The sequence below is a fragment of the Labeo rohita genome, chromosome 3 (assembly GCF_022985175.1).
Source record: "Labeo rohita strain BAU-BD-2019 chromosome 3, IGBB_LRoh.1.0, whole genome shotgun sequence".
NCBI lineage: Eukaryota > Metazoa > Chordata > Actinopteri > Cypriniformes > Cyprinidae > Labeo > Labeo rohita.
The window spans coordinates 19,926,912-19,935,376 of record NC_066871.1 but is presented as its reverse complement, the minus strand read 5'-3'; positions in this window follow the sequence as shown (position 1 = coordinate 19,935,376).

Sequence of the window (8,465 nt, the reverse complement as noted above, 5' to 3'; positions counted from 1 at the left end):
TGTGTGTGTGTGTGTGTGTGGCAACAACAACTTCTGCTACCAGCTGCTGTTCAGAAAAGTGACGACAGCTGTGTTATGACTGTGTGCCTGTGTGTGATGGATATTTACAGAGCAGGACACCCAGAGAGGATAATGGTGGCCTTCTGTGTGAGCCTGCACGTTTGAGAGCCAAAGATCGGCACTGGCAACAAATTGAGATGGACCGAAACGGAGATCGATAGATTGCAGTGGATTATTCAGTGCTGGATGCCAACTGCGTAGAAATGACCGTTGGTTGCAAAAGTTGCATGATTGTATTTATTATTGCATCCCATGTCAGAAGCCAAGTAAATCACTAAACATCTACACTACTGAAAGAAAATCACTTATTTTAACTTAAAAACTTCAGCTGATGCCTTAAAGGATTAGTTCACTTCCGGAATAAACGCTGATAATTTACTCACCCCATGTCATCCAAGATGTTCATGTCTTTCTTTCTTCATTTGAAAAGAATGAAAATTTTTGAGGAAAACATTCCAGGATTTTTCTCCATATAGTGGACTTAAATGGTGCTCAATAGATTAAAGGTCCAAATTGCCGTTTCAATGCAGCTTCAAATAGCTCTACGCGAACCCAGCTAAGGAATAAGGGTCTTATCTAGTGAAACGATTGGTCATTTTCTAAAAATAAAATTTTATGCACTTTTTAACCACAAATGCTCATCTTGCACTAGCTCTGCGATGACTTCACATATACATAGTCACTTGGAAAGGTCACGCATGGTTAGTTCTTCATCTGTGTACTTTGCTTCAAAAAGGTAGGGTTTGGCGAAAAACTTCAGCAAATTTTTATTTTAGAAGTGAACTAATCCTTTAATTTTTAAAGTATAATGAATTTGACTATACAAGTCATTTCAATTTTTTTCTCTGTTCATTAAAAAAAGTTGAATCTCATGTTTAAAAATATAAGTGTAAATTGGTTAAAATAACAAATATATATATATACAGGTCCTTTTCAAAAAATTAGCATATTGTGATAAAGTTCATTATTTTCTGTAATGTACTGATAAACATTAGACTTTCATATATTTTAGATTCATTACACACAACTGAAGTAGTTTCAAGCCTTTTATTGTTTGAATATTGATGATTTTGGCATACAGCTCATGAAAACACAAAATTCCTATCTCAAAAAATTAGCATATCATGAAAAGGTTCTCTAAACGAGCTATTAACCTAATCATCTGAATCAACTAATTAACTCTAAACACCTGCAAAAGATTTCTGAGGCTTTTAAAAACTCCCAGCCTGGTTCATTACTCAAAACCGCAATCATGGGTAAGACTGCCGACCTGACTGCTGTCCAGAAGGCCATCATTGACACCCTCAAGCAAGAGGGTAAGACACAGAAAGAAATTTCTGAACGAATAGGCTGTTCCCAGAGTGCTGTATCAAGGCACCTCAGTGGGAAGTCTGTGGGAAGGAAAAAGTGTGGCAGAAAACGCTGCACAACGAGAAGAGGTGACCGGACCCTGAGGAAGATTGTGGAGAAGGACCGATTCCAGACCTTGGGGGACCTGCGGAAGCAGTGGACTGAGTCTGGAGTAGAAACATCCAGAGCCACCGTGTACAGGCGTGTGCAGGAAATGGGCTACAGGTGCCGCATTCCCCAGGTCAAGCCACTTTTGAACCAGAAACGGCGGCAGAAGCGCCTGACCTGGGCTACAGAGAAGCAGCACTGGACTGTTGCTCAGTGGTCCAAAGTACTTTTTCGGATGAAAGCAAATTTTGCATGTCATTCGGAAATCAAGGTGCCAGAGTCTGGAGGAAGACTGGGGAGAGGGAAATGCCAAAATGCCTGAAGTCCAGTGTCAAGTACCCACAGTCAGTGATGGTCTGGGGTGCCATGTCAGCTGCGGTCAATGCAGCTAGCTATCAGGAGATTTTGGAGCACTTCATGCTTCCATCTGCTGAAAAGCTTTATGGAGATGAAGATTTCATTTTTCAGCATGACCTGGCACCTGCTCACAGTGCCAAAACCACTGGTAAATGGTTTACTGACCATGGTATTACTGTGCTCACTTGGCCTGCCAACTCTCCTGACCTGAACCCCATAGAGAATCTGTGGGATATTGTGAAGAGAAAGTTGAGAGACGCAAGACCCAACACTCTGGATGAGCTTAAGGCCGCTATCGAAGCATCCTGGGCCTCCATAACACCTCAGCAGTGCCACAGGCTGATTGCCTCCATGCCACGCCGCATTGAAGCAGTCATTTCTGCCAAAGGATTCCCGACCAAGTATTGAGTGCATAACTGAACATAATTATTTGAAGGTTGACTTTTTTTGTATTAAAAACACTTTTCTTTTATTGGTCGGATGAAATATGCTAATTTTTTGAGATAGGAATTTTGGGTTTTTATGAGCTGTATGCCAAAATCATCAATATTAAAACAATAAAAGGCTTGAAACTACTTCAGTTGTGTGTAATGAATCTAAAATATATGAAAGTCTAATGTTTATCAGTACATTACAGAAAATAATGAACTTTATCACAATATGCTAATTTTTTGAAAAGGACCTGTATATATATATATTTTTTTTTTTTTTTTTTTTCTGTGTATTATTGAATTATATAATTCAACATTTAACTTTTTTTTTGGGCTAAAATAGTTTTTTTAAAAAGTTTTCAAACTTTTATATGGTCAATTTTAAGTTCTTTTTGCACAATACATGAATCTTTAGATGAATTGTTGACGGGATAGTTTAACCAAAAAGAATATTCTATCATCATTCACTCACCCTTATGTCGTTCCAAACCTGCATGACTTTCTTCTGCAAAACACAAAAGAGGATATCATTATAAATGTTTCATTGTTTTTTTAATCCATACAGTAATAGTCAATATGTGGTCAATGTGGTTTTGCAAAGACAAGAACTCAAAAACATTCATTACATGATCTTCTTTTGTGTTCTGCAGAAGAAAGAAAGTCACAGAGGTTTGGAACGACAATGAGGATGAGTAAATGATGACATAATTTTCATCTGAATGAACATCCCTTTAAAAATAAAGAGTTTAAAATAGCTTTATATGCTAGCATACAAAGCTTACATGCACAGATGCAGTTTTCTGGATGGTGCCTCCAGAAACGTTTGCCGTTTCACTTGTCAGTTTGCTGTAATCATGCTCTTTTGCACAAAAGTGATAGTTAGCTGTGAAAGCTGGATGGCAGTTTGGTGTGAAGTGCCTGTATTTGTATGAAAAGCTGCTTCGTGATGTGACTGTGCAGCATTGTGGATATGCGGCCTATAGCCTGGCGTAAGCTGACCTGGGGCGGAGGTTTGACTCAGGGTGGAGCTGTAATGTGAATCCTATCTCCCTCTCTCCAGGTAATGAGTTACGGCTCTGGCTCCTGACAGGCGAGTCGCTTTACATCAGGGCTTTAATAGAGGCCTTTAAAATGGCTCATCCTTAGGAATTTACAATCCCATTCCCACCCACACATGCTCGCTGAGAGGAGAGGAGGAGAGACAAGGTGGCTAGCGTACACAGTCGCATTGTCCCGACAGAGAGCCGAGCGGAAATGTACCGCTGGAGGCAAAATGACTGCAACGAGAGCCGTGCGCGAGTTCGACTCGAGAAAGAGAGAGTGAGGGGGAGTTTTGCAGCTTTTGCCTTTGTCGTCTGTATGTCTGTGTGTGTGTGTAAAGTTGATGGGCTGTACATTTGCTCTGTAATTTCTCCCTCCCAGAGTAATCACTTCCATCTGGGACCTGCCCAGAGAGAGGCCCCAGATTGGAGGTAAGAGTTAGTCTCACACACACAGCGTTACAGTATGAGTTTCTGCTCTCAGATCTCTGAGATGTAAAACTAGGTTAGTCAGACTGCTCGATTAAATGAGAGGTACAGGAAAAGTGTGAACTGAAAGACAAGAAGGCAAGTTACAAGTAGAAGAGGGGGAAAGATAAAGAAAAAGCAAGCTCATGTAACAGGAAGTGAGCACAGGAAAAAAAATCTATGCAGCCGCCTGAAGACATCCATGAAACAACTGTAGCAAACATGTAAAATGATATGAAGGTCCAACTTACTGTACTTACAGTAGAGTTAACGTAGATGCACTGCCATCTGCTGGCCACTGTTTTTATCTCTATCTCTTAAAGTCCAAAGAGGCACCAAAACTAAAAACGGTTATTATCATTAAAAGTACAATCAAATCTATTCAAATTAAATTTGTTAAATTAAATAAACCCGAAATAAAACGAAATATAAATATCAGATGAAAGGTTTAATGATAAACTGGATGAAATTTTTCCTTGGCAACTAAATTAATAACTGAAAATAAATAAAAACTGAAATGAAAATAAAAAGTAATTTAAACCTAAACGTTAATATAAAAACAATAATCACTAAAAAACAAACAATTAAATTAAAAGTATGTGTATATATATATATAGAGAGAGAGAATTTATTTACAAAAACAGATAACCCCATTTTTATTTATTTTCAGAAATTTTTTGATTAAGTAATAATAACATAAAGGAGAAGTCCACTTCAAGAACAACAATTAACAGATAACGTACTCACCCCCTTATCATCCAAGATGTTCATGTCTTTCTTTCTTCCGTTATAAAGAAATTATGTTTTTTGAGGAAAACATTTCAGCATTTTTCTCCATATAATGGACTGATATGGTGCCCCAAGTTTGAACTTTCAAAATGCAGTTTAAATGCGGCTTCAAATGATCCCAAATGTGGCTGTAAATGATCCCAGCCGAGGAAGAAGAGTCTTATCTAGCGAAACGATCAGTTATTTTCATAAAAATAATACAATTTATATTCTTATTAATGTCAAACGCTCGTCTTGTCTTACTCTCCCTGAGTTCTGTGTATTCTGGTTCATAACAGTTAGGGTATGTCGAAAAACTCCCATCTCATGTTCTCCCTCAAATTCGAAATCGCCCTATATCGCTGTTTTACCTTTTTTGTTAAGGGTGTTTGATCTTCTTTGCATGTTAACTTTGCAAAGACTGTGTCAGTACTTCTGCAGTGATGTAGGATGATTTTGAAATGATTTTTGAAGCTGAGGGAGAAAATACGATGGGAGTTTTTCGACATACCATAACTGTCTTGAACCAGAACACACAGTTCAGGGAGAGAAAGACAAGACAAGCATTTAAGATTAAAATTTAAATTGTATTTTTTAATGAAAATAACCAATCGTTTCGCTAGTTAAGGGATTGTTTACAACCACATTTGCGATCTTTTGAAGCCGCATTTAAACTACATTTTGGAAGTTCAAACTCGGGGCACCATATCAGTCCATTATATGGAGAAAAATCCTGAAATGTTTTTCTCAAAAAACATAATTTCTTTACGACTGAAGAAAGAAAGACATGAACATCTTGGATGACAAGGGGGTGAGTACACTATCTGCCAATTTTTGTTCTGGAAGTGAACTTCTCCTTTAAACAAATACAGGTAATTTACAAAATTCTCACTGTTCAAAAAGCTCACTGTTCAAAGTATGTCACCAACAGTTGTTTTGTTTGTTTGTTTGTTTGTTTGGCAAAAGCAGACAACTTCACATTTAAAGTTTAAGTGTTAAAGAAAACACTCGTTTAAACTCATCAGCTGACAATAAAGACACCTGACAAGCTTTGTTGTTGTGATCATAGACTGTACATATATATACATATGTATACATATGTATACATATATATATATATATATATATATAAATGAATGGAATTAAACTGAAATAAGTTTTTCCTTTATTAGTTCAATGGTCCTGCAGTATAGAAAAACTATTCTATATTTTCTTTTTAAAATATTTTAAGCGCTCTATGATAGCTATGAAAATATCAAAATGCTGTTTGAAATCATTTTAGATGTTTATCAGGTCATGTCAGCCTCCCAGAAGTGTTTCATGTCTTAACCACCCATCTAAAGAAAATCAAAGCAACATCAAAGTGATCAAACAGGAAATCTATGTGTACTGGATTCCATATACCACAGGAAACTGTTCAAGTAAATATACAACATTGCTTTGTGTAAAATGTCACTGAAGTGTTGAAATTTTAAGAGAATCAGCATTTTCAGCACATTCCGACAGCTGTAGAGAATTACAGTGCTTTGTATTTTAGCCAGACTCTGAGAAAATGTGAAAAATACAACTAAATTTGCAAATAAAATAAACCACAATAAATCACTGACTAGTTCTACACAGATCCGCTTCAAAATACGACTGTGAGTCACGTCACTGTTTAAAATGGACCTCTGAATCATTCATCATCAGAAGTGTCGTATTCTTGGACGGATTCTGACAGATTGGTTTCATTCAACTTCATTTATTTACACTGGCTATACCCACCTATCCAAGCATAAGCCGGTTTTCAGCCCATATACACCTGAAAAGTCAATAAAAGCTACTAGAGACAATGATGTTAATAACAATATGGGTGCGTATCAGATGACTCTACTGAAAAACCACATCAGACTTGCTTCAGCTTTCATTCAGATCATTCAGGTCACAGGAAAAAAAAATACTGTCAGTGCACACACTGTTGTTTTCATACTTCATTCCTCATTCTTTCCACTAGAGAGCGCAAAAATCTCACTCTTTCTTCAAATTTGGGAAAACAGCAGCAACATTTAGAGTTTTTACAATGTTATATCACTTGTTTATGGCAACTACTGAACTTGCTATTTTTATTAGTACATATTTAATGTTTATTTCACAAAAAAAAACTCAAACGCTTTCTCAAAAATGTAAATTCTGTCATTAATTACTCACGCTCATGTCGTTCCAAACCCATAAGACCTTCATTCATCTTCAGAACATGAATTAAGATATTTTTGATGAAATCTGACAGCTTTCTGACCCTGCATAGACAGCAATGCAACTGACATGTTCAAGACCCAAAAAAATAGTAAATACATCAATGAAATAGTCCATCTGACATCAGTGGTTAAAACGTAATGTTATGAAGCTCTGAGAATACTTTCTGTGCACAAAGAAAACAAAAATAACAACTATATTTAACAATTTCTTCTCTTCCATGTCAGAAAGCTCTCTTTCATTAAAAATATCGTAATTTATGTTCCAAAGCTTGTTCATCCCTTTGCTATTGAGGCAGATAGTCCTGTCACTGTACTACATTTTGGAAAGGTAAAGGAAATCCTCCATTTGTAACTTATGAGTCAAATATTTATTTGTCAGCTGCTTTGTTTTTTGTTTCCAGTTATTCACGAATTGTTTTCCAGGATCTTCCTGTCTACATTCCAGCCATAAGAACATTAACAGACCTTTGATGGGCTGATTGTGCACTACCTCCTTTGACAGTTAGCGGGTCACTTGACTTGCTACCTAAAAACTTCCTCTAGCTCCTGGCTAGCTTCATTCATTTTGTTGTAATTTTTAGTCTCATTTACACGTACAGTTAAACATTATTGAGTCTGAGTCTGTTCACATGTTCAAGGTTTTAGTGGGATGTTTGGGTTTCTCTGTGGACTGGCATGTCTAAAGCAAACAGTTGCTCATCACACACACCACTGCACACACACAAAGATGAGAGCGGGAGTTTTGTTCAGTTTATCTTATCTGATTATAACACTGATTTTTATTCGTCACACTCCTTACAAATGTTTGGTTTACATACAGTACAAATGCTGTTTACAGAGAAGTTACTCTTTAGGGTCTTTTGACACGTCGACCCAACAAACACCAGTAGTTCAAATTGTCTTAAATTGCCAAACATAACTGTCATTTTCACACTGACCCAACAAAATGCAATGACCACTGGAATATTTGTTAGAATGAACTCGCATTTATATGCCATCACTGTTTATAACTGATCAAGAAATCTAGCTCCAGATCAGTCAAATAACCACACTAATGTTGACCAAGTGACAGGAAATTGTGGAAGCCTATTTGCGCATCTGAATAAAACATGTAAAAATGTAACTGTGACTTATATCTCACAACTGACCCTTCACAAAAACCCGCCCTTCTTAGTTACTCTTGCTATGTCCGACAAACAATGCTGCTCTCACACTACATTGCGGAGCAAAGAGGAAACTAAACAGAACAGGTTACGTCTGATATGAAGCAAGGTCTCCGCTTTAAAATGTCATTTTTAAGAAATTCAAACAATAAATACAGTTTTGTGGCTCTTTAATATGTCGTGACAGATCACTTGCCTTATAACATCAAATGACGTGAACCGATCGTCTTTTCTTCTTTACTTAAAGCAGGAAAAAAAGAATGAACAACAGAACATATTTTAATTAAACCGCGGAAAGACGTCAATATACACAATGTTTGAAGTTTAAGTCCAGTGAAGTTAATTGCCTGATACAAACTCTGACTTCAAACAACTTTATTCTCTTACAGTTCTGACTTTTTTCCTCAGAATTGCAAGACATAGACTTGAAATTCTGACTTTTTTCTCACAAATGCGAGTTTCTCTCGCAATTCATACTTTTTTCAC